At 37.3% G+C, this 25,735-nt stretch overlaps 1 pseudogene; it reads left to right on the top strand.

Moving 5' to 3' along the window:
* LOC107695855 (ankyrin repeat and sterile alpha motif domain-containing protein 1B-like) overlaps positions 1-25,735 on the top strand; it is a 192,108-nt pseudogene that overhangs the window by 75,868 nt on the left and 90,505 nt on the right.

Here is a 25,735-nt window from a genome sequence, read left to right as displayed (position 1 = left end):
TACTTGCATCATTAATGATTTATTTTATCCACCCGCGACCCACCCGCAAATAATCAGAATGCATTTTTTTATTACCCGACCCACCCGATCCGCAGATTATCCTCAGCGCCCGCGGATATAACCGCCATCCGCGCGCCTATAACGTGCGCCATATCGAACATTTTTTCTATCGTTATCGAAGAAGGTGTACCGTTGATAAATATCGATAAATATCGATCGTTTTATCATCCAGGCCTAGTTTGCATAAAACATCTCTATTATGCCGAAATTACTGCATTTCATTGCTTTTACAGGAGTAATTTCATTGGTCTTGTCCAGCTCAATGAATTTGTGCTCTTACAAAAGCCACTAATTACTGTATGGCTAATTGAGAGCTCCTGGAAGTGAAGTTTTTCATGCGTATTGTCCGTTTTAATTGAACAGCATGGCTTTATATGTGTGTGTGAGTTTGTATTAGAGGCTCTCACTGACTGCCCAGTGTGATTTAGGAGCCTGTGCTCGCAGTGTTTAATAGATTACTCTGAAAACAGTGCTGGGATAAGAATCCTAAACGGCTGCTTGTATTTTATGAGCCGTTTAGAGCCAAATGCAGGAGATGGAGTGAGGACGGGTTATACTGCATATAAATATACAGCCATCATAAAGCTGGATTCAACATAAACGCTTTATTAATGGATGAGTTATACAAATAAACCTTCGCTTTCCCGCTTATTGTTTATTCGGTTTATAATGAAGCCTCACTGTGAAGCATATTGCAACAAAATTGTGTAAGCTGGAGGCTCGTCTGTATCAGTGAACTTTTGTGACTTCCTTCCCCCCACCGGTATCATCTCTGCATGCAAAGCCCTCCTCTAAAGCACATGACCAAACTTATCTTCCCTCTCTCGCTTTATATCAATCCCTCTATCTGTTCTGAGAAGGTCTCTGAGGGCCTTTTATGCTGAGGGGTCCTCCTCCAAAATATGCAGAGCTCAGATTAGAACAGCACAGGAAATGTCAGTGGCCATTCAGATCAGATAGTGTATCAACTGAGAAACAGCAGTGACAGAACTCTGGATAAATGTGAAGAAAACCAAAGGGAATAAAGTGAAAAGAGCTGATTAAAGAAGAAAACGAGAAAGGGAGGAAGACAGGAGTTAAGCCGACTGTAAAGCCTGTCAGGCCCCAGTCACATGTGCGGCTGAAGATTGCAGACGTGACTGAGGGCCGTCCAGGCAGATTTCCTATTTGGATCCGAGTGCAGCAACTGCAGCCCTGCATCAGCACGCTAATTACTGACCTGAACCGCTTCTGTTTGTTTTGCAGTCTTCCTTTTCAGAAAAAAAAAAAATGAAGTTCCTGTCTCTGCTGTCAGAGAGAGGCAGAGAGAGAGAACAAGAGTTGTAGTGTCCTCGGACAGTCAGGCGCAGTGGGGTCATTTTGTTCATACGCCGAAGGGTTGAAATTTTTACAGTTACTGTGAAGAAAACCGGATCCGCAAGAGATAAACAGGTACTGATCTATTTTATTGTAAGTGTGAAGTCTATGCTTTGTGTGTGTACGAGCTTAATTATAACATTGTCAACATTGTCTGTAGAAGAGGCCTAAATCTGACAAAAACTTCATTGACAAATAGTATTATTGTTTTTCAATAAATATAAACATAATTATAAAATTATATATTTAATTATAATTGTATTATATATTTTATTTTATTAAGATTATTATATTGTTTATTGTTATTACCAGCATTCTTGTTATTTATTCATTATTTATTTAAGTTGTCTTCCGTCATATTATTTCACCAGCAGTATAACTGGAGAATCGTCATCCATAACTTTGCTGTAGTTTTTTCTCAATCTATGTGGCCAGTGGGTAGTTTCCTGTGTAAGCGTATGCATGCTAGCGTACAACGCAGGAAACCACTGATTCAAAGGCCGTCCATTTCCCCTCCTTCCTGCTCTCTAAGTATTTTCCTCAACGTGTGCCCGACTCCTCTCTCCTGCCCCACCACACTATTAAAACTGACACATAAAGTCCAAAAGTAAGTTCTTGTGAACGTAGCTTTGATCTCTCTCTGTCTTTCTCTCTTTCTCACCTCTCTAATATTCTGTCTGTTGATTTCTCTGTGTGGCTCTCTGGAGGGCTTCTGTTCTTCCTGACGAGCTTCGTTCAGTGTGACTTCACAAATTAAGAGAGAGGGGAAAACCATCATTAGAGGAGTTGGTAGAAGAGGAGAAATGCACAGATAGTTTACATGGAAAGGGGCAATGGAGATGGGATAAAGATCTGAAGGCACATTCCTAACCCTAAATTTTAAACTTCAGCATGTAACTTCTTACTTGTGGGTGGACTTTTTGACTTTGGCCTGTAATCAACCACCTAGCAACCACCCAAAATACCCTAACATCATGAAAGTGACCTTTCCAAGCGTCACTCAAAATTTCTTCAGAAAACATAAAAAAACTAGTTGTAAAACAATAACCACAGAGAACACCCTGGCAACCACCCATAAAAATCACCATTTCATTATAAAAATGACTTCTGCATAGGCAAACACCACTCACAATCATCTAGCAATGCCCTTGTAACACAATGAAGACACTTAACACAACAACCACAACAAACACCCTAGCAATGCCCTAGCAACTACCCACAACAATCTAGCGTCATGGAGACAACCTTTGCATGGGCAAGCACCACGTAAAATCGCCTAACAACACCCTAGCGATCATCCAGAAATGGCAAAATCCGGTTGATAATTTTGCCTCAGGCAATCAACCAGAACACCCTGGCATTATGGAGATGACTTCTGCGCAGGAACGTAACACTCACAGTCACCTAGCAACACGCTAGTAACTGCAGTAAACACCTTATCAATGCTCTCGTAACCACAACAGACATCCTAGCAACCCCCTAGAAATGGCCTGCAACTACCCACAGCAATCTTTTGAATGTGCCTGCACCACTCACAATCACGTAACAATGCCCTAGTTACCAGCCAGACCACTCTAATAACCACTTAAAAACCACAATATACACCCTAGTAATGCCCTAGTAATCACAATCAACGCCATAGCAACCACCAAGCAATGACCTAGCATCTACTTAAACAATCTAGCATCATGGAGGCAACTTGTATGGGCAGGCACCACTCACAATCACCTAGAAATGCTCTAGTAACCAGCCAGACCACTTGAGTAACCCCCTAGTAACCATAATAAACACCCTAGTAATACCCTAGTAATTACAACCAACATCATAGCAACCACCTAGCAACGCCCTAGCAACTAGCAACAAATGCCACTTACAATTACCTAGCAGTATCCTAATAACCTGCCAGACCACTCTAGTAACCACCTAAATATCATAATAAACACCCTAGGAACACCCTAGTAATGACAATCAACACCATAGTAACCAACTGAGATTTATGGTAATGCTTTTTTCCTCAGTTGGTCAGAACAAACGTGGCAGACTTGTTACTTGTTCAGATGGCAATATATGGTGAAAATTCTTATTTGGGTCATATTCCAAGACGTAGGCTAGAATCTGTGATTGCGAAGTACAGTAAACATCCACAACGGTGCGGTGACTGACTGCCACACATACTCTTCAGAACATTAGATTCATCAGCACTGGAGCCGCGCCCACTCACAACCCACGCAAGCTAGATAATTCCGCACACAGCTGCAATTCCAGGTTTTCAAACAGAGATGGCGACAAAGAGGCAAAACTTACGGACTGCAGCTTTAAACGATGTGGTATCATGGAGGCAACTTGCTTGGGCAGACATCACTCACAATCGCCTAGAAATGCTCTAGTAACAAGCCAGACCACTCAAGTAACCCCCTAGAAACCACAGTAAACACCCTAGTAACGACTTTCAACACCATAGTAACCACCTAGCAATGCCCTACTCACAGCAATCTAGCATCATGGAGGAAACTTGCATGGGCAAGCACCGCTCACAATCGGCATGCATATCGGCAGAAATACACTAGTAACCAGCCAGACCACTCTGGTAACCACCTACAAACCACAGTAGACACCCTAGTAATGCTGTAGTAATGACAATTAACACTATAGCAAATATCTAGCAATGCCCTGGCAGCTGCCTACAACAATGTATGGTCTTGGAGGCGACTTTTGCACGGGCAAGCACCACTCCTGCTCACTGCTGTAATCTTCCTTTTCGCACAACCCTTTGATTCACAAGTGGAAGCTAGTTAGCTTTGTGTTTATGAATATTCATACCCACACTAATACATGCTGAACCACATTTATATATGTTTTAAACCACCTGTGTCCGAGTGCAGGGCTTAAAACTAACTTTTTGCCACATCTGCCAATGGCCGGTGATGTGATCAAATTTACCTGCCCAAAATTTTTTTTACCGGCCATGAAACTCTTTTTGTTAAAACAGGCAGTTATTACTACTACAATGACTAAACATATTTACAATTTTTTAATTTGTCCTTTACTTTACTTACAAGAAAAAACAAACAAACAGATTTATTGATTTATCTTTTTTTTGTCCCTAAAAAAACATTGAGATTCTCGTCCTTTGCATGTTTTCAGCAAACGGAGCAGGCCATTGTGTTACGCCTGTTTCACACATACTTTGTTTGCAGTGCGTATGTGGTGCGTATTTTTTTCCACACCCATGTTAACGGATTAGAGCAGGGCTATTCAATTAGCTTCATTTGAGGGCCGGATTATCGAACTGAAAATTTGAAGGGGGCCAAGGGGGGTGGGGGCCGACCCGATCTCTTTCTGGGGGGACCTATAAAATTTGAAATTAAATTAAAATCTAAAATCTATAAAAGGTTAACATTAGTGCTGTCTGTCAATCGATAAAAAAAAACATTAATCACACATTTTTCTGTAATTAACCATGATTAATTGCATATTTATATTGTCATAATTTCACATTGAACCTCCAAATTAATGTAGAAACAACATCAAGACAGTATATTTTAAATATGTTTTTAATGGCATCTTTTTACTAAGTAGCCTATTATTAATGAAGTATTGACTTAAAGTATTGAACTATTAAATTAACATTTAATAGGCTCTGAAATATTAAGTGATTTTAAAACAATCTTCACATAAACTATAAATTGTATATGCATAAACTATACAGATTAATCTTTATTCAAGCTACAAAAGTTAATCAGCGACTAGAGCAGTCGTGATTTCTCTTTTTCTTTTGTTCTTTGATTTACATCAATTACACACTTCAGCAGGTTTTACTTTAAAAGCAGTGCTGTCTCTTTAAAACCTGATTCACATGACGCGGATCTGACACATTTTCTATTTTCTCCAAACTCTTTACGGTCATTTAAGACTTTATAACTCATGTATGACTACGTTTACGAGGTAACTCGCCAAAATACGTATTTTGACAATTGTGTGTGTTTTCGTCCATTGAAGCGCTACTGGTGCACTGTCTAAACCGGCTCAGCGTATGTGTACAGCCGAACAAGCACCGTTTAGGCGGCGTAACCCCACGTATGTGTCACCACATTCTCGGGTTATGAAGAATAAAGAAGGGAAAAGTTAATCCTCCTAAATGAAGCAGCAATATCTTCTCAGGTAAAAGTTATTAGAACCGTGTCTAGGGACAAGTGAACCATCACACTGCTCTGACCTTACCAGCCCGTTTGTATCCAATTTGATTTGCTCTTGTCGCTTACAGAACAGCTAATCACCACGATCTTGTCTTCAGAAAAGATGATTTTATTCACTTACGTTAGAAACAGCGAATCTCTTTAAAAACTGTCTGTTGTTCTCACTACATTGCATTGTTATATTCCGTAAAAGTTTTACCCGCCAACTGGCGACTGACACTGTTACATATACTCGCCAACGCCGATTTTTACTCGCATTTGGCGCTTGCCGAGTGTTAATTTTAGGCCCTGTCTGAGTGTGTATGGAGAGTGAGTTTTTTATTTACTCTTAACCAAGACCTGATCTTTAGTGTCTGTATGGAATTAACTTGAACGGCTGTATCGTAGACAAATCAGGAGAGAAACAGAGAAAGAGACAAAGGTCTTTCTTTCAATCCCGTGTGATAAATCGCTCTGCCCCTGTGCTCGGCGCATGATGGATGTGTCTAATGCTTGCTGGGTGATGCAGGATTTGGGACTGACAGGTAGAGTAATAGTCGTCTGAGAAGAAATCGATGGGGTTCATGGGAAATAAGTGCGATGACAATGGGGCAGCTTGGCCTGTGCTATGTTTACTTTGAAGGATGGTTGCCCTCACACACCTGCTGTGTTGCACCCATGAAGACAAACAGGCAGCATGAGGTGGTGGCAATGTTTCATTGACGATGATAGAGCAGGGTGTCATGGATGGATGTTTATCGCTGTCATTTGGCGCGTCAGACAGAACGGTTGATCTTTACGGAGAGAAGCTCTCAATTGGATGCTGAATGTTTTTTTCACACGAAAAAAACATGGTGCCTTTTTATAGCTGATGTGTAATTTTTTTTAATTCTATCTATTCATCCATCCATCCATCCATGGATGGCTATCTGTCTGTCTAAAGACTGGTTTGTGTTATGTTGTTTGTGTGCAGGACAAGCGATGTGCTGAAATTGCCCATTCTCCATCACTGGATGTGTTTTTACCAGAAGATGAGGACAACCCTTACGAGTCAGTGGCTACAGCTGTCACACGCAAACCCTGCTCTCTGGACATCCACCTCCACAACGCCTGTCCTCGCAACGGTTAGTAACTTCAAATCGATAAAACTAATAAAATCAATGAAAACTAAATAAAAATCAATGAAAACTAAATGAAAGCTAAAATGAAAAAAAAAAAACAGCATTCATACCTGTCAAAAAAATGCTTCATGCACCTCAGTAAATTCAGCACCATTCAGTAAATATAAAACGTCATTATCAATCCATTTTTATTTCATTATATGATGTATTTCCAGGCCAAACTAAATATTAAATAACGGAAAATGGGCAGGACTTTATTGTATTCTTTGGGAGTTGATTGAATTCATAAATTCATACATCATAAATATGTATGTATTATTTAATACTACAAACCCAATTCCAGAGAAGTTGGGACGTTTTGTAAATTGCAATAAAATCAAGAATCTGTGATTTGTTAATTCTTTTTAACTTTTATTTAATTGACAAAAGTACAAAGAAAAGATTTTGTAAAATGCAATAAAATCAAGAATCTGTGATTTGTTCATTCTCTTTAACTTTTATTTAATTGACAAAAGTACAAAGAAAAGATTTCCAAAGTTTTCACTGACCAACGTAAATGTATTTTGTAAATATAAACAAATTGTGTTTTTGACGGCTGCAACACATTCCAAAAAAGTTGGGACAGAGGCAAAATAAAAGTGAAAAGGGTGTCCATGTTAAACTGTTTTGAAACAGTTCACAGTAAGCAGGTGAATTGGTAATAGGTCAAGGTATCATGTTTGGGTATAAAAGGAGCATCTCAGTCTTTGCAAGCAAAGCTGGATCATGGCTTATCACTTTGTGCCAAATTTCACAAGAGAAGTGTCAGAAACAAATCAAGAATCACATTTCACAATGCAAAATTGCAAAGAATTTAGGTCTTTCCTCATCACTTTGTGCCAAATTTCATGAGAGAAGTGTCAAACAAATCAAAAATCACATTTCTCAATGCAAAATCACAAATAATATAGGTCTTTCTCCAACTACAATACATAATACTGTGAAAAGATTCAGGGAATCCAGAGAAATCACAGTACATATAGGGGAAGGCAGGAAACCTCAGTTGAATGTGCTTGATCTTTGAGCCCTCAGATGGCATTGCATTAAAAAACCGTCATGCTGCGGTGTTAAATATAGCCACATGGGCTCAGAATTTCTTCAGAAAACCATTGTCATTTACCACAGTCTGCTGCTGCATCAAGAAATGCAACTTGAATATATGTTACTCTATGCAGCGATGCTGCCGGGTTCTCTGGGCCAGAGCTCATCTCAGATAGTCAAAAAGACAGTGAAAATGTGTGCTGTACTCAGATCAGTCCATATTTCAACTTGTTTCCGGGAAAAATGGATTTTGAGTTCTCTGTCCCTAAGACCAATGGGACCATCCAGACTTTCATTAGCGACAGAAGCAAAAGCAAACATCTGTCATGGTATGGGGGTGCAGCAGAGGAAACTGCATGGGTGACGGGCATATATTGGGATTGTACAAAGATGTATACTGCCATCAAGATGATGTCTTTCATGGGAAGTCCACAGTTATTATATCAAGACAATGCAAGCTCTCATTCTGCATGTGCTACAACATCGTGGTTTCATAGAGACAGAGTGAATGTGCTAGACTGGCCAGCAGATCTGTCTCCTGTCTCCTAAATGTATGGCTCATCATGAGAAGGAGAATCAGACAACAACAATCACAGACTGCTGAGCATCTGAAGTCTTGTCTCAAGCGAGATTGGACAAAAATTTAGTTTGCAGAACTTTTGCAATTAGTATCCTCAATTCCTAAACAATTAAACATTGTAATTAAAAGGACCGTTGATGTGACACAGTGTTAAACATGCCTCTGTCCCAACTTTTTTGGAGTGTGTTGCAGCCATCAAAATCAAAATTTGTTCATATTTACAAAATACATTTTACATACTATACATACTATTACTACTTCTAATAATAATAATAGCATTCTTCTTCTTCTTCTTCTTCTTCTTAATTTATTATTAATAATAATAATAATAATAATGATAATCATCATACTAATTTATAATTAAAATAAAAATATAATGTGTAAATATTTATGAATAATTTTTGCTCTTCTCACAATCTACTAATTTTACAATGGATACAATAATAATAATAATTATTATTATTATTATGATTGTTATTATTGTCTAAATATGTATAAATGCTTCACAAACCATTTCTTATTATATTATATTATATTATATTATATTATATTATATTATCACGTGTAGCTCCAACCAGCTCTAAAACACCTGCCTGAACGTTTATAGTAATCCTGAAGACGATCATTAGTTGGTTCAGGTGTATTAAATTATGTTTAGACAGTGGAAAGTGTCCCTCCAGGAACTGAGTTGGACATTATAACTTATCCCTAGTGAAAAATAAATATACTAAAATGTGTTTGAAATACATTTATTTCATGCTAAGTATACTACAAATACATTTACATATTTATGTAATTAATAAAAATACCCTGCATTTGTACTATTAGGGTGGATTGCACCAATAAGGATTAATCTTAAATCTAGATTAAATCAAGCTTATGTCAGAGACAGAGGATAAGGAATATTAGCATTGTTGCTGTTTAATTACATGACGAATCCATCATGGTGGAGAAAATTATTCGTAGATGGAAGTTTTAATCGTAGGTTAGAATTCGAATCCCCGATTTGTTAATCTAAGTTTAAAATTAAGTGGTGCAACACAACTCGATTTAAAATAAAACCCAGATCAACAAATCCTTTATTAGCTCTAAACTTTGCTTAAATTAATCCTTGTTGGTGCAACTCAGCCTTAGTATACTAAACTGGTATACTTAAAGTCTGCTAAATTGGAACAACTAATTTTGTACTTAATATACTTTAATTATGCTGTAGTAGTGCTGAAGTTCAACTAAAGATATACTGAAGTATATTTGATTGTGCTAAAGTGGAACTATTGCTAGTATACTTTAAATATCTTGCATTTAAAAACCGATATTGTTCAAAGATCATTCAGTCCTCATCAACAGTGACATTATAAGAAATGTACATTGTGCACAAGTAGTACTTCAAATAAAGTTTAATTATAATTTTTATATCAGTAAGTCTCAAGCGATATGTCAGTATGTTAATAGTTTTGAACTATTCTTAGTATGAAATAAACGTATTTTAAATATGTAACTTTTTTACTGGGGATATTCTAGCATATTATATTATAGCATATTAGAAATAATTCACAAAACAGCTGTCCATGCTTTATTTTTAGACCAATAAGAACATTGGGCCCCATGGCACCCCCTCCTCCTCCTCCTCTTGTGGTAGTGTTTAGGTAGATGAGTGTAGTGCTGGGATGCCGCAGTTCTTTCCTCTGGCATCATTCCTGCGGTAAGGGTTAGGGTTGTCGTGGAAACAGCTTTAGCCTTACCCAGAGAGGTTGGTGAGTCACCTGCAAGTTGTCATGGAGACGCAGTGAGCCGTGTTGCCTGTAGGCCAGTGATTCACACCTGATGCAGCCGCAGTCGCTGTTTATCTCGCAGACGACTCTTTTAATGTAGCACCACAGTCCTGCGGGACTTCACTTCATCTGTGTGTGTGTGTGTGTGTTTTATGAAACTATTTCCTGTGTTACTGTACTGTAACCCTCTGTTGGTGCTTGTGCTGATGTTTGCGTGAAGATTTGTGGATTTTGACCAGCTCTATTTTTGGCCTCTCGATGTGTCCACAAGCGTGAAATCACAGCTTGCAGGACTCTTTTCTCTGCCTGATTATAGTCAACACTGCAGGAAAGCACAGGACCAATCAAAACACTCGCACCGGTATATCCGAGAATAAATAGAGATGCTTGCACATCACCGTTATGACGGGATAATCACTGTGTTGGGTTGAATGAATTCATGGTCTCCAAGGACAAATCTTTAGAGTGCATTTTGATTTCATGTTGTCTAAAGGCGAAGTTTGCAGTTTTTCTCATTTCTGTCACAGTTGAATGTGCAAGTAATAAGAGAAACAGAAATATGTGCTCATAGTTCACCTCTCTAGGTCATGTCCTGTGTGAGTCTGCAAAAATGTTAACCATGACTGGTAAATAATGACTTGCAACCAACAAAGCGGTTGTGAAATGTTTGGTAAGACTAAAGCAATATGTGTTTAAAATGAAAAGTATCATCGAGAATGATCATGAAAGCTAACTTTTAAACTCAACAGGCAAAAGGAAACAAGGTGGGAAACTAGTTAACTGGCTGTTGTCCTTTAGGTGTCATCTAGGTTACCATTTCCACCCAGCTTTTGCAACAATATTGTGTTATGTTGCACGATCAGACTGACTGTGTGGGATTTGCTGAGGATTTATTAAATGACAGCTTGTCAAAAACAGGATTTAGGTGGAAAGAATCAAGACGTGGCTCAGCATAAGTCCCGTTACATCTGCTTTGGTGTGTCTTTTCCTGTTTATTTATCTCTTCTGTGTCCCTATCTTCTGTCTGTCCCCTCCTTTTCTTCTTCCTCTTTTTTTTGACAAGTCGTGCTCAATTACGGGCATGTGATGATCCTAATATAAGACATTTTTCCAGTATGTGGCCTCAGTAGTTCAGCTGTCTCCAGTCCACTCTTATCCAACATTAACATACCTCAGCAAATCATATGTATGTGTTTTTCTTTGTGTGAAGTGTTTATCCAAATATGTAAAAAATAATTGGTGAGTTGATGGTGGTGTGAAAGAAGACAAAGTGGGCATAAATATTAACAAATAATTTTTGTTTATGTACTTTGATGTGACTGGGTGAGTGATCAGAAACAGCAGCTCTTAAAGCAGCCAAAATAACATACTAACCCAGCTGCCTGTCTGTTAATCAAAGAACAAAAGAAAAAGAGGCAATCAATAGCTTTTGTAACTTAAAGGATTCGTCTATATTTAATTTAGAATTTAGTGTTCGATAACTTTATTCAATTTCTGTATATTTTCTACTTGCTGAAGGGTACATTTAAATATGACATTTATTATAATGGGTTTATATGAAGATTGTTTTAAGTTCACTTAAATTAGAAGGTATTTTTAAAAGATAATAAATGTAATTGATAGCTCTCAATTATACTGTAATGTTGTATGGCTATAGTCAATGGTTAAATAGAGAAAAAAAACAATTTCATAGAGACATAGTATCGGTATCAGTCATACTCGCCTTCAGTAATAAAAAAAAGATACCATTAAAAAATATAAAAATATCTTTGTTTCTACATTAATTTGAAGATTGAATGTGAAATTATTGCAATACAAAAGTATATTTAAAAACAGTAATGTTAGGTGGGATTAATCGTGATTAATCGCTATTCATTTCAGAAAAAATGTGCTATCAATTAATTTGTTTAATCAATTGACAGCACTTATATATATATATATATATATATATATTAGGGCTGTCAGTTTAACACGTTAACTTAATTAATTAGTTATGAAAAAATAACACGATTAAAATATTTTAATGCTGTTAACGCACTGGCCCCGCCCCCAGATCTGTACGTCATCTTATATTTGATACAGTTGACTGTTGACAAATATGATGCAGGACAACAACTCCATAAACGCAGTTGTGCCCTAAAGTTCAAGATATTGGGGCAAAAAAATGCCCCATGAGTTTTTGTCTCATATATCATATGATAATCGATATCACACGAGTAGCGAGAGCAGCGAGAACAATATCACATGAGTGCTGTTTTTGTCACAAAGAGCATGAGTGCAAATGTGATTTTATACAACAGTTCAGTAAATAAGAAGTTAATATTTTGTTGTATTTTAAATGCAATATTGTGTGTTTTTGTTCAGTTTTGCCAACGAAAATATTACCTACCGTATAAAGTCACTGCAGAATTGTTGTGCGTCTTTGAGCAACATAGCGGTGTTTGAATGAATCCGCGTTTTCAACGAATCATGTAAACCAATGATTCAAAGGCCCATTCATAGAGAGAGCCATTTACTTAATTCCTGAATGAATCAGCCGAATGAATGAAAGACTCATAAAGACATTTACTGCCGCCTGCTGGTAGTTTTAGTTTCTTTTTTAGAGTATAATTTCATTTATTTTAAAAATTTAAATAAATAAATTCTGTCATAATTTACTCACCGTCATGTCATTTCAAACCTGAATGGCTTACTTTCTTTTGTAGAACAAAAAAAGAAGTTATTTTGTTGGTAACCAAGCTGTTTTGGTCACCAGGTCACAGTGACTTTGATTGCATGAACAAAAAGTACTGAGATGAAAATACTGAAATACTGAATCAGTGCTTTGACCAATGTGGTGGGGAGAATGAAGACATGGGCATAAATACAATATAAATAAATTCAACATACATTAAATTCAATTTATATATATACAATATATATATATATATATATATATATATATATAATGTATTTAATTATTGTTTTATTTTATTTACTTTTATATTCACTGGAAGTACCATCGGGTCCAGGCAGGATGTTGTTCAGTAAATCCATCAGTCAGTCTAAAATGTACAATATAGTACAAGAATCTCTGGCAGTTGCATCATTAAATTTGCTAGTTGTACCACCAAAACTGCACATAATAATGTGTTTGGATATCCATATTTCTGTGCAGTTGGAGTAATGGCCTGCTGATCTTTCAGCATCTGTGTCTGAAGAGTCTCTGTGTTCCCATGGCTCCTACATGCCTCATTTCTCCCTCAGTACTGCAGCTCAGAGAGGTTAATGGCTAATGGCTGAAAAAGTAAAACACAAGTCAAGTTCATCCCCGGCTTCCTGCCCATTACCAACAGGGTCAAGCCCTACTGAGCTTCCTACCGCAGTCACAGATCCACCCGCTGTTATCACAAAAACAGCTGCGAGCAGTTTTGACAGTCACACTCTTTCCCACCAGCTCCGTTAGGATCTCTCTTTCTCACATGCACTCGTACGATCCCCCCAGCGAGGACGAGTGTTTTGATCCACCGCGAACATTGTTTTAAATGGGACTCTGACAGGCATCAATAAAGAAAGTACAAATATAAGCGTGTGTGCAAGCGACAATTGAGTCTGCCATTTTGTTTCAATTATTAACGCCGCTCAGTTTAGTGGTTCATGAATATTCCGCCATCATTTGCATACTAGAGGAACCAAGCTCGTCAGTATTCATGACACTGGTGTTTGAAGGGAAGAAATGAGCTATGTGTAGAAGTGTGTGTCCGTGTGGACCCAACTGACTTAATGGTATTTCTGTAATTCATTAGTCTGCTCAGCGTTCACCGTGAATACAGAATATAATTTTATCATGCAATTTCAGTGTAAGTCTATAAGGCTGACATATGTTGGTTAAAGTACTTGTGTATGAGTGAGGTGAAGTCTGAAATATTCAGCAAAGAGTGTCTTATCTCTCAGCCACAGTGGTGGGTTTATTGTGAAACATGCTAAGGTTTCAAATGTGTGCGAAGACAGGAACAAACACCATCAAGCATGATCTATGATTACCCAAGGCCCGTTTAAATGGCTTTAACGCAGATGGTTTCTTTCATTGTCTTTCCCAGACTTGCATTTATCTAGCTAACTAAGTGAGGACATACCATAGTCATCTATTGTTTTTATATAAAGTTAGGTGTAAGTACAACTTATTTACCCACCCTTAGGTTGTTCTGAAAATGCATGAAATGCAAATATATGTTGTTCCTTTCAACACAAGGTGAAATTTTGAAGAATATCCTGGCTCTATTCAGTATAATGGAAGTGAATGAGGACTGGGACTGTCAAACTCCAGAACAATGTTGCTAAAACTAAACTAAAACTAAAAATGTTTTTTGGTAATTGAAATAAAGATGCAATAAAATATAAATATTAGATAAAAAACGTAAGGAACGAAAATTAGAAATGTACTAAAATGACTAAAACTAAAGCTGCTATAAAAGTAAACTAAAGCTAAATAGAAAATATTAAACTATTAATAAATAAAAAATATTCATAAATACTATTATAATATATAAATACTAAAATATAACTTCTCCAAAAGGTTAAAAAAATCTGCTAAATAAATTACGAAAGTGGTTCATATAATTTGTGCACTCTATATCTTCAAGCAAATAGAAATACAAGTCATTATTTATTTAAAATCCCAGCTCTCCTGGAGGGCTCACAATTCTGGCTGTTTTTCTCGCAATTGCAAGTTTACATCTACAAAATTGTGAGAAATAAACTCGCAATTCTGATTTTTTTCTCAGAATTGTGAGATATAAACTCGCAATTGAGTTATAAAGTCAGAATTGTGAGAAATAAACTCGCGATTCAGACCTTTTTCTCAGAATTGTGAGATATAAACTCGCAATTGAGTTTGAAGTCAGAATTGCGAGATAAAAACTCACAGTTCTGACTTTTTTTCTCAGAATTACAGAATACAAACTCACATTTGTGAGTTATAAAGTCAGTATTGCGTGATATTAATTTATTCACAATTGCGAAAAAAAGAATTGCAAGTTTGTCTTGCATTGTGACTTTTCTCAGAATTGCGAGTGTATATCTCGCAGTTGTGACTTTTTTTCTCACAATTGCGAGTTTATATCTCACAATTTTGACTTTATTTCTCACAATTGCGAGTTTATATGTAATAATTCTGACTTCATTTCTCAGAATTGTGAGAAAAGAAGCCAGAATTGTAAGAGAAAACCTCCTTTTTAAATTTTTTATTCAGTGGCGGAAATGGGCTTCCATAAATCTGGACATTAAAATAAGTAATAATGTGCTGTTTTAACTTAAAAAAGTAAGTGATTTAAAATTGTACATTCAGTTAACTTTAGTTTACTTAAGTTGGAAACTTAAGTTATCTCAACAAATTAGAAGTTGTTATAACTAATTGCAGCAGCCTTTTTTCACAGTGAATGGTCTGATTTCACTCACAGACTGATTGATCTGCTTCTTGACTTCACAGACTCGCTGAATCAATAATCTGTTTGCAACTCACTGGAGACGAAGATGTTCAGTGAATGATGACTTAAATTTCAGTCTGTTGCCACATAGCACTATAGTATGAGGAACCAATCTATAATTTGAACTATTTTTATAATATATTTATGGTGCTTTTTGATCATTTTTGAATCTGGAAAGCTCTGATTCTACATGGAGTATTCAAAATGTTCCTTTTGTGTTCAATAGAAGAAAATTATACAAGGTTGCAATGACCCTGATGATAAAGGTGAATAAATTAATATAAATCTTTTTTTTTTTCCATTTTGTTTGTCAGATTAAGATTGCTTTTGGGGACTGTTGTGTCCCTAAGTAAACATATGTGCATGCTTGGATTTGATGTGTTTTATTGCCTAATTACCTGCTTGTTTACTGTTACGGTGGAATACAGGGGGAAATTATGCTTTTCGCTTTAAGTCTCTAGTGTTTTAACTATGGCAAATCTTGTTGCTCATCTCTTGCCTTTTAGTTGGCAATCAACTGGTTTGAAAAACAGAAGGAAAGGAAGATGAGGAGGGTGTTGAATAAATGAATGCAGCTTGGATTTGTTTCTGATTTTGTCCGCATGGATGCTGTAGGGCTTATTGACTCACTTGGTAGTCACTCATTTAGAGCTAACATAATCATGCCATACTGTTTTCTGCATTCCTTCATGCAGGACTGGAGAAACAGAGATTGCACCTAAAGGGATGAAGTTACCATTTCTGAACAGCATGGCTTTCACACAGTATGAGCTGTATGTGATTGATGGAAAAGGTTTTTCTCAGTAATTTGGTGGAGGAGTCAGATGTAACCCACCCTTCACCTCGTTCTGCTCTCTTTCTGTCTCTTTTCCTCTGTTTCATCTCTCGTTCACAGAGAGTGATCCCACTCTAGGGAAATCTGCTCAGACGATAATGTACAGTACACGTGCTATTTTCAGATTATGTTTCTTGAAACCAAAACGCACATACACAGACACACACAGCATGTTGTACTGATCTGAGGGATGAGATCTTGTTACCAACATCGTTAATTATAATTATATTGGTAATAATTGTTTTCTCATAGGATTGAGAACAATACAAAAGAAGTTATGACTTTGTACAAGGCATGCTTCCCTTAAAAAGTACAATAGTGGTACCATGGTACAGTAATGGTGTCAGATGGTAAAACCATTGAGCTGAATGTTTGCCATATTCATGCATTGTGTTATTTGTAAGGTAATTCAAGAATATCATGTAACTACGCTGGTATATCTCCAAAAACAATAACATTATGGTGTTTTTTGGTATTGTCATCTGTCACCAGAAAGATGTCACCAAAGGTCTTGAAACTATTTGTAATCATTATTTACCAACATGGCTGAGTTTGTTGGTTGGAGTTTGTTGGTATTTGTTGGTGCTGGTTGGAATTTATTGGTATCTGATGGAGTTTGTTTGTGTTGACTGTAGTTTAATAGTGTCTGATGGAGTTTGTTGGTGTTGACTGCAGTTTAATAGTGTCTGATGGAGTTTGTTGGTGTTGGATGGATTTTATTGCTATCTGATGGAGTTTGCTGGTGTCTGATGAAGTTTGTTGGTTTGTGTTGGTGTTGGTTGGAGGTTATTACTATCTGATGGATTTTCTTGGTGTTTGTTGGAGTTTATTACTATCTGATGGAGTTTGTTGTTGTTGGTTGGAGTTTATTGCTATCTGATGGAGTTTGTTGTGTTGGTTGGAGTTAATTCTATCTGATGGAATTTGTTGTGTTGGTTGGAGTATATTGCTATCTGATTGAGTTAGTTGGTGTTGATTATAGTTTATTTCTATCTCATGGAGTTTGTTGGTGTTGGCTGGAGTTTATTGCTATCTGATGGATTTTCTTGGTGTTGGCTGGAGTTTATTCTATCTGATGGTGATTCTTGTGTTTGCTGCTTTCTTCTATGTGGATTCTTATTAAATACTCACGTTGGAACTTTTTTCGTCTACCTTGTCTTCAGTCTGTGCGCGCACGTTTGCACAGTTTGTTGAGTTTTTTCATCAGTATGAATTGGCATTATGGAGCACACATAGATAACAATGTAAGAGCAACACACTTTTTTGTTTGTTTTTACAAACTAAGGGAAGAGTTGAAATTATTTTCTATGTTAAATGACACTGACAAAAGCTGACATATTAATTAAACCTTTCACCTCTGTGTGTCACACACTGGATTTTAGAGTGTTAAAGGTAATGGTGCAAAGGCTCTGCATTAAATGCTCAGTGTTCAGCCATTTCATTAGCATTGAAGGTCTCCTTCAGAGTCTTTTCCAGCTATTGCTGGAAGTGCTTTCATGGAATTTCTGCATCATTTAGTTTCTTTCCAAAAGCCCTTTCGCTTCCCATAAGTAGCACTTCTGGCCAGTGACTTTAGAATCAATGGCGTTAATACAATTCTGTATTAAAAACCCAATTCTTTCCTAGAGGTCACTTCAGGCTCATTGTTTTTAATGTATGAATCATGTGGTTTTCATTTCAATGTATCTCAATCTCTCTGTTTTTTGTCTCACCGAAGGCCACTTCTCACATGTGTCGGTCAGTGATGCTGAGCGAGGTAACCATGGTGACGACTCTACAGGCCTGACTCCTGACTGCTCGCCTCCTTCACCTGATACAGCCCTGAGGAACATCGAGAGAGTCATCCGCCCCCAGGTACACACACACGCACGCACACGCAGGAACACACATGCACACACAGTCTATTATGTTGTTCTGCTCTCAAGGTTAATGGTGCTCTTTTAGATAAAACATAGTCTGGCTGTAACTATCGCAGCATCTGTGTGTGGGAGTCACACACACACACACACACACACACACACAAGAGTTTTGGCAGCATAGAAACAGTCGTAAGACAAATAGATATTCTATTCTATTACATATAAAGTTCTGTTCCAAAACATAGTGAGCTGCCTACCTAGACAAAAGTTTTAGGCAGCATTGAAACAGTCATAAAACTATTCTATTTTATTCTATTCTATATATAAGTTCTGGTCCAAAACCTACTGAGCTGGGTGCCTCATAATTTTTAGGCTGCATAGAAACACAGTCATAAGACAACTCTGTTCTATTCTACATAAAAGTAATTTTCCACAATCTAGTGAGCTGCCCGCCTAGACAGCATTTTTAGGCAGCATATTAGGTAGCGATTTTTATTGGCACTGTGTGTGGGAGTCACACACACACACACACACACACACACACACAAGAGCAGTACTGTCTTACATCTACTCTAAGATACTGAGCATTCTTCATCTTAATTATACGGCTATTATAAATATGCACATGCCCGACGGGCGGATTCTCTTCATGCTTTGATATGCAATTGTCCCAAGCCGCCCTCATTTTCACTCTTTCTTCAAACTTCAGGGTTTTTATTTGATTAGCATCAGCTACAGTATAGTAAGATCAAGCTTGAAGTAATTGCATTATCAAACCAAGTGGCATTTATTAACAAATAATAATTACAGAAGCACACCAAGCTAAATATTTATAAAAAAATTAATTTAGATAATAAATTAATATTAATTATAAATTATATTCATTATTAATTATTATAAATGTAAATTAATTATACATTACAAAACGTACATTGTAAAGTTGTAAATAAAACATAATTCTAGTAATATTAATTGTTATTTATAATTCTAAATTACAAAATATACAATGTAAAAAAAAAATTCTACTCTAAAACGTCACGTTTAATTCAACGTGTTACTTGCAGTTTATTTGTAATTATTTCTGAAATTTGTAAGCAATTTCTAATTGAAAATTCATCCTGCAACAGATTTTTTTAGTGTAAAGAAGATAATTCACTAACAATATGCTACAATTCATGCGCATAAAATAAATGATATGGATATATCATGTAACAGCACAAATACCCGCTGAAAAACTGCTGAATAAAGTTTACATGGCACAATTGTCTTTATGCATTTCATCAGCATTCGATGAATTACTGCTGCCAGGATTGCTATAAAATGTTCATAAACATCTTTTTTTTTAAACTCAATTCTGTTTACTGCCTGCTTTATGTGTGTGGCAATAGTGGCACGTTTATTTATGAGAGTAGCGCTTACCTTTGCAAATTAGGCTCTATCTAGTACTATATCAGTTTAGATAGGGCCTGGTTTAACTGAATTGCAGGTGGTTATTGAATAAATTATACCAATTGGGAGCAGATAATATGACTCAGAATAGTCAAATGAGTTCCGAGAAAAGCTCTAGCATCATTTGTTTACAGTTGCCACTTGGTTAAATCTTTTATATTTAATGCACGTGAAATTCACATGTTTGTAACTGTGGCTTAGGTTATCTATTTGAGGCCACTGTGTATGATGTTGTCTCTTTTCTGCAAAGTCTCTTTCTCTCTGTTGGTTTCATGCTCTGTGTTTGTGACTTATTATTCTCTTAGAAGAGTGTGAATGGGCCCTTTTTCTTCCCCATCAGAGTGCTCAGTGCATCCTATAAGAGTCATGTTTGTCCTCTTTTCAGTCAACCACAATCCCTCGTTTATCTGAGCTGGTCTTTTGGGCCATGTTGTCTGCATGCTGAGCACCCGCAGGATTAGAAAGACACAACTGTGCACATTCTTCTCCACTGTCTTCAACAACAAACTCCGCAATGCTCCATTTGGGCACATGACGTGTGCAGTGCATTTTCCTAAAGATTGATTTAATTATTTTCTTCATTTCAAACTGCGCTTTAGTGCTGCTAAGTGCAGTCTGTCTTCAACTGGTGGTGAATAAGTCACATGTGACTCTCTTACTTATTTTATGCCTTTTTATTTGTCATTATCTTTTCTGCAAAAAACTTCAAAATAATGCTAATCTACAACCATATGGTCACTATCGCAAAATAGAACCCGCCGCCAAGCTATGTATGCAAATGTACCAAATTAAATCTGATTTCCAATAAATGTGGGTTATAAAACCTGTTGCGCTACATGGCATCAAAACTCTGCAAGCATGACACAGCAGTCTGTATTAGTGGTAGCTAAATCATCACACAGCACTCATGATGATCACTAAAGTGGGCTTCCATCAGAGCTGATGAGGGCTCCGGCACACTGATGGGCCAATTGAGCTCCTCATTTGCTCTGTGCACAAGCGGAGAGGAGTCTAGTCATGTCTGTTTAATCATAAGCTCTATGGCCCATTCAGGTGTGCCTCTGGTTCCCCTGGGAGAAAGGAAGAGACTGATGAGGGATCATTTGCATCTAGCTGCATTTAAATCTCAACATAAGGCACCATTGATGAAGTGTCTGTTCATAAGGAGAAGTCACCCAGGGGTTAATAACCTGAGCTTGTAACTGAAAAGTTGTAGGTTCAAACCCTGAAAGGGCTGGTCATTGAGCTGTCCTCATTTAGCAAGAAACCTAACCTCAGGTTACTACATGGAGATCTTCACTTTAATTTCAAATTCTGCTGCTTCTATTGTGACTTTATATACTGCAAGCTGCTTGAAAAAATAAACTAGCCAGAATAATGTGGCAAATATTCTATTCTATTCTATATATAAGTTCTATTAAAAAACACTAGTGAGTTGCCTACATAGCATTTTTAGACAACATATACATGCAGTCATACGACAAATAGACATTCTATTCTATTCTATTCTCCATTACATATATAAAACCGTGAGTTGCCTGCATAGACAGCATTTTTAAACAGCATAGACATGCAGTGGTATGACAAATAAATATTATTTTCTGTTCTGCTCTGTTCTATTCTTTTCGATTCTGTTCTATTCTATTGCATACATAAGATCTGTTCCAAAAATCTAGTGAGCTGCCTACCTAGACAGAATTTTTAGGCAGCATCGAAACACAGTCATAAGACAAATAGATATTCTATTCTATTCTATATATAAGTTATGTTCCAAAACCTAGTGAGCTGTCTGCCCAGACATATTTTTTGGCAGCATAGAAACAGTCGTAAGACAAATAGATATTCTATTCTATTACATATAAAGTTCTGTTCCAAAACATAGTGAGCTGCCTACCTAGACAAAAGTTTTAGGCAGCATTGAAATAGTCATAAAATGGTTCTACACCTTCATTTGAGTCCAGCTGTGTTTGATTATACTGATTGGACTTGTTTAGGAAAGCCACACACCTGTCTATATAAGACAGGTGTGTGGCTTTCCTAATCAAGTCCAATCAGTATAATCAAACACAGCTGGACTCAAATGAAGGTGTAGAACCATCTCAAGGATGATCAGAAGAAATGGACAGCACCTGAGTTAAATATATGAGTGTCACAGCAAAGGGTCTGAATACTTAGGACCATGTGATATTTCAGTTTTTCTTTTTTAATAAATCTGCAAAAATGTCAACAATTCTGTGTTTTTCTGTCAATATGGGGTGCTGTGTGTACATTAATGAGGAAAAAAAATTAACTTAAATGATTTTAGCAAATGGCTGCAATATAACAAAGAGTGAAAAATTGAAGGGGGTCTGAATACTTTCCGTACCCACTGTATAAAGTCAGTTCCAACATAGTGATCATCCTAGATAGATGTTTTAGGCAGCATAGGCATGCAGTCGTAAGACATTCTATTCTATTCTATTCTATTCTGTTAAATGCAATAAGCCATGGAAAAATTAATCACTGCTGAGCTCTTCAGGCAGTTCCTTTGACCTCATGATTCTCATTTGCTCTGACATGCACTGTGAGCTGTAAGGTCTTATATAGACAGGTGTGTGGCTTTCCTAATCAAGTCCAATCAGTATAATCAAACACAGCTGGACTCAAATGAAGGTGTAGAACCATCTCAAGGATGATCAGAAGAAATGGACAGCACCTGAGTTAAATATATGAGTGTCACAGCAAAGGGTCTGAATACTTAGGACCATGTGATATTTCAGTTTTTCTTTTTTAATAAATCTGCAAAAATGTCAACAATTCTGTGTTTTTCTGTCAATATGGGGTGCTGTGTGTACATTAATGAGGAAAAAAAATTAACTTAAATGATTTTAGCAAATGGCTGCAATATAACAAAGAGTGAAAAATTGAAGGGGGTCTGAATACTTTCCGTACCCACTGTATAAAGTCAGTTCCAACATAGTGATCATCCTAGATAGATGTTTTAGGCAGCATAGGCATGCAGTCGTAAGACATTCTATTCTATTCTATTCTATTCTATTCTGCAGATAAAAGCTCTATCCTAAAAACGAGGGAGCTGCCTACCTAATGACTGCAAAATGATGATGCGTTCTTTTAGTCAAAATCTAAGGCACAATCATTCAAGAAACCTTTGTGATGAAAACTCTCCCAGAAAGCACTGCAACACACTTAGTGATCAATACAAAATTCAAGATTGAATCCATTTAATCCAAAACTAAATCATATAACTCAATATTTGTATCTGCTATGTAGTTTATGCATATTATTAGGGTTTTAGTTAGTTAGCTTAGCAACATATTAATTGGAATGATTTGATCCCAGTAGAATTTGTAAGAATCCCATTTTAAGCATTAAAATACAGAGTATTTTGAATGTGGATCACTTATGAGGTTCCATTTTGGTTAAGATGCTGCCTTAGAAGGTAGCTGTCTATGCAGACAGCTTACTACAGTAGGTCTTGGAGCAGAGCTGTAGTGTATTATTTGAAAATGTGTTTTCAGACATTACAACAATTGTTTTACCTGATTTAATCTCTGTTTAACAAGGCTTTCTGGTCAAGAATTGATTCTTGATCTGCATCTGCCTGGCAGAGGACAATGCATAATTAAATTTGTTAAACATTTAATTAGCCTTTGTAGAAAAGCAGAATGACACAGTGAAATGTGTTCTTTTGTGTGCTTGAATGTGGACAGTAGGAGCTCTTGAGCTGTAGTGGGGACAGAAAATCCTCTTGATGCTTTATCAGCTATATTCACACATACACACACACATAAACAACCACTGTAATACAGCTGAGCTATTACTGCATGACTTTATTCTCAAGTGTGTGCTTTCTCACTCAAGTTGCAGGAAAGAGAAACACAATATAAACCTGTCATAACTGGTTTAAGCCTATTCAGTCAACTTCAATGTAAATTTAGTGGCATTTGGCTAAACTGATTTGAATAACAAATATCTCTGATATTCAGATCAGAAAACAGAAAAATAACCTGTTAAATGACCACAAGAAGTCATTGGGCCCTATTTTAACGATCTAAGTGCATGGTCTAAAGTGCGCGGCGCAGGTGCACTCAGGGCGTGTCTGAATCCACTTTTGCTAATTTAACGGTGGGAAAACGGTCGGCGCACCCGGGCGCATGGTCTAAATGGGTTGTCCCTATTCTCTTAATGAGTAAAGGGTGTTTTTTGGGCTTAACGTGCAATAAACCAATCAGAGTGTCATCTCCCATTCTTTCTAAAAGCCAGTTGCTCTCGCGCCATGACGGGTTCGCTATTTACATGGCGGAATGTAATTTTTCATTTTTAAAAATGTTTGTGTGCTGCTGCGCGTCCCTGTGTCTAATAAGCAAAGTGTACGCGCGTTGTGCACCCACCTATAGGCGCATATTACTAACGCGCTCTTTAATAACAAAGAAAAAATATTGAGCCAGACTTTAGACCAGGTTTTTGTTGGCCAATGGCGCAGTCTATTTCAGTTGCCTCAAAATAGCAACGCGCCAGCAATGCGCCTGAACAGACCTCGTTTTCAGACCAGCACGCCCATGGCGCAAATGCATTTGCTATTTAAACAACGCCTTGCACTGCATTGCGCCGGATGTATGTATGTTTATCTGTGTTGAAGCCCAACTGTGATTAATTTAGCTGTAAGTGGTTCTGATAATCTCGCTGCCCGTTCTGACAGTGCAAGATGCTGGAGAATGATGTTCCCTGTGTTCCTCTTGGCTGATAGAGATTAGAAAGAGAAAACATGCTCATCTATCTATATGATCCTTCCTATTTTTTAAAATAATTATACAGAATTTGCAGTGGTTGTGTAAATTTATGAACACAATTGTACGCAGTTGTAAAAAATGATGCGCACACAATTGCGCAAGACCAAGTCTCTGAGTTAAAAGAAGTTCAGGCTGCATTTGAAATATGCGTCATTTTCAAAGACTTACAACTGACAACGTTCATGTTCGCACTAAGCGTCTACATAGCTTTTGTCTATTTTGATGACAGACATTACGAATCAGTCTTTTAGAAGAGAGTATATCAGCCTCTGATGAGAAAGAGAGAGAGATACTCAAAGCTGTCAAACTGCCTCTCGATGTGAAGCACAGCCATTGGGCTGAATTCACACAGTACAGAGGACTCTTACAGCCACTGACCTGCTAGTTCTCCCTCACAACTGTTGTGAAATTAAAATTCAAAATTGAAATTTGATGGCAGTGTGTTAGAGGAGCTGTGAAAGCAACTAGCTTTCAACCATTGGAGCGGATGGTTGAAGAGGGTCATGACACCATGATGTGACCTTTCTGCTTTTTATTGACCTTTTATTTGTGTGTGGGTGTGTACTTGTGAGAAACAGAGAGTTTAAATTAAGAAGTGTTTAACTGGCAGTGTGATCAAATGTGTCACTGCGAGTGAACTAAAAGTGTAGCCCACACACACTCATCAGTGACCTTGTGCCGTGTGTCTTCTGTTGAAATCTTCCTGTATGCTCTCAAAGCCCTGTGGTCATAACATATTCTGCTTTTTCTCTTTAATAGCAATTCAGGAATAAAAGATAATTTCATGCGCCCAGCTTTTGAGAACCCCTTTGGCGATTAATCTGTAACACCGCTGATGAAATGGTGAGTGACGTGAGTGAGTGAGTGAATGACGTGACATGTGGCCAAGTATGGTTACCCATACTAGGAATTAGTGCTCTGCATTTACCCATCCAAAGTGCACACACACAGCAGTGAACACACACACACCGTGAACACACACCCAGAGCAGTGGGCAGCCATTTATGCTGCGGCGCCCAGAGAGCAGTTGGGGGTTCGGTGCCTTGCTCAAGGGCACCTCAGTCGTGGTATTGAAGGTGGGAGAGAGCGCTGTACATTCACTCCCCCCGCCTACAATCCCTGCCAGTACGAGACTCGAACTCGCAACCTTTAGGTTACGAGTCCAACTCTCTAACCATTAGGCCACAACCTCT

Source organism: Sinocyclocheilus anshuiensis, unplaced genomic scaffold (assembly GCF_001515605.1).
Source record: "Sinocyclocheilus anshuiensis isolate Anshui unplaced genomic scaffold, SAMN03320099.WGS_v1.1 scaffold538, whole genome shotgun sequence".
Lineage (NCBI taxonomy): Eukaryota > Metazoa > Chordata > Actinopteri > Cypriniformes > Cyprinidae > Sinocyclocheilus > Sinocyclocheilus anshuiensis.
Note: the sequence above shows the minus strand (reverse complement) of the source record. Positions and strands in the feature narration are given on the sequence as shown.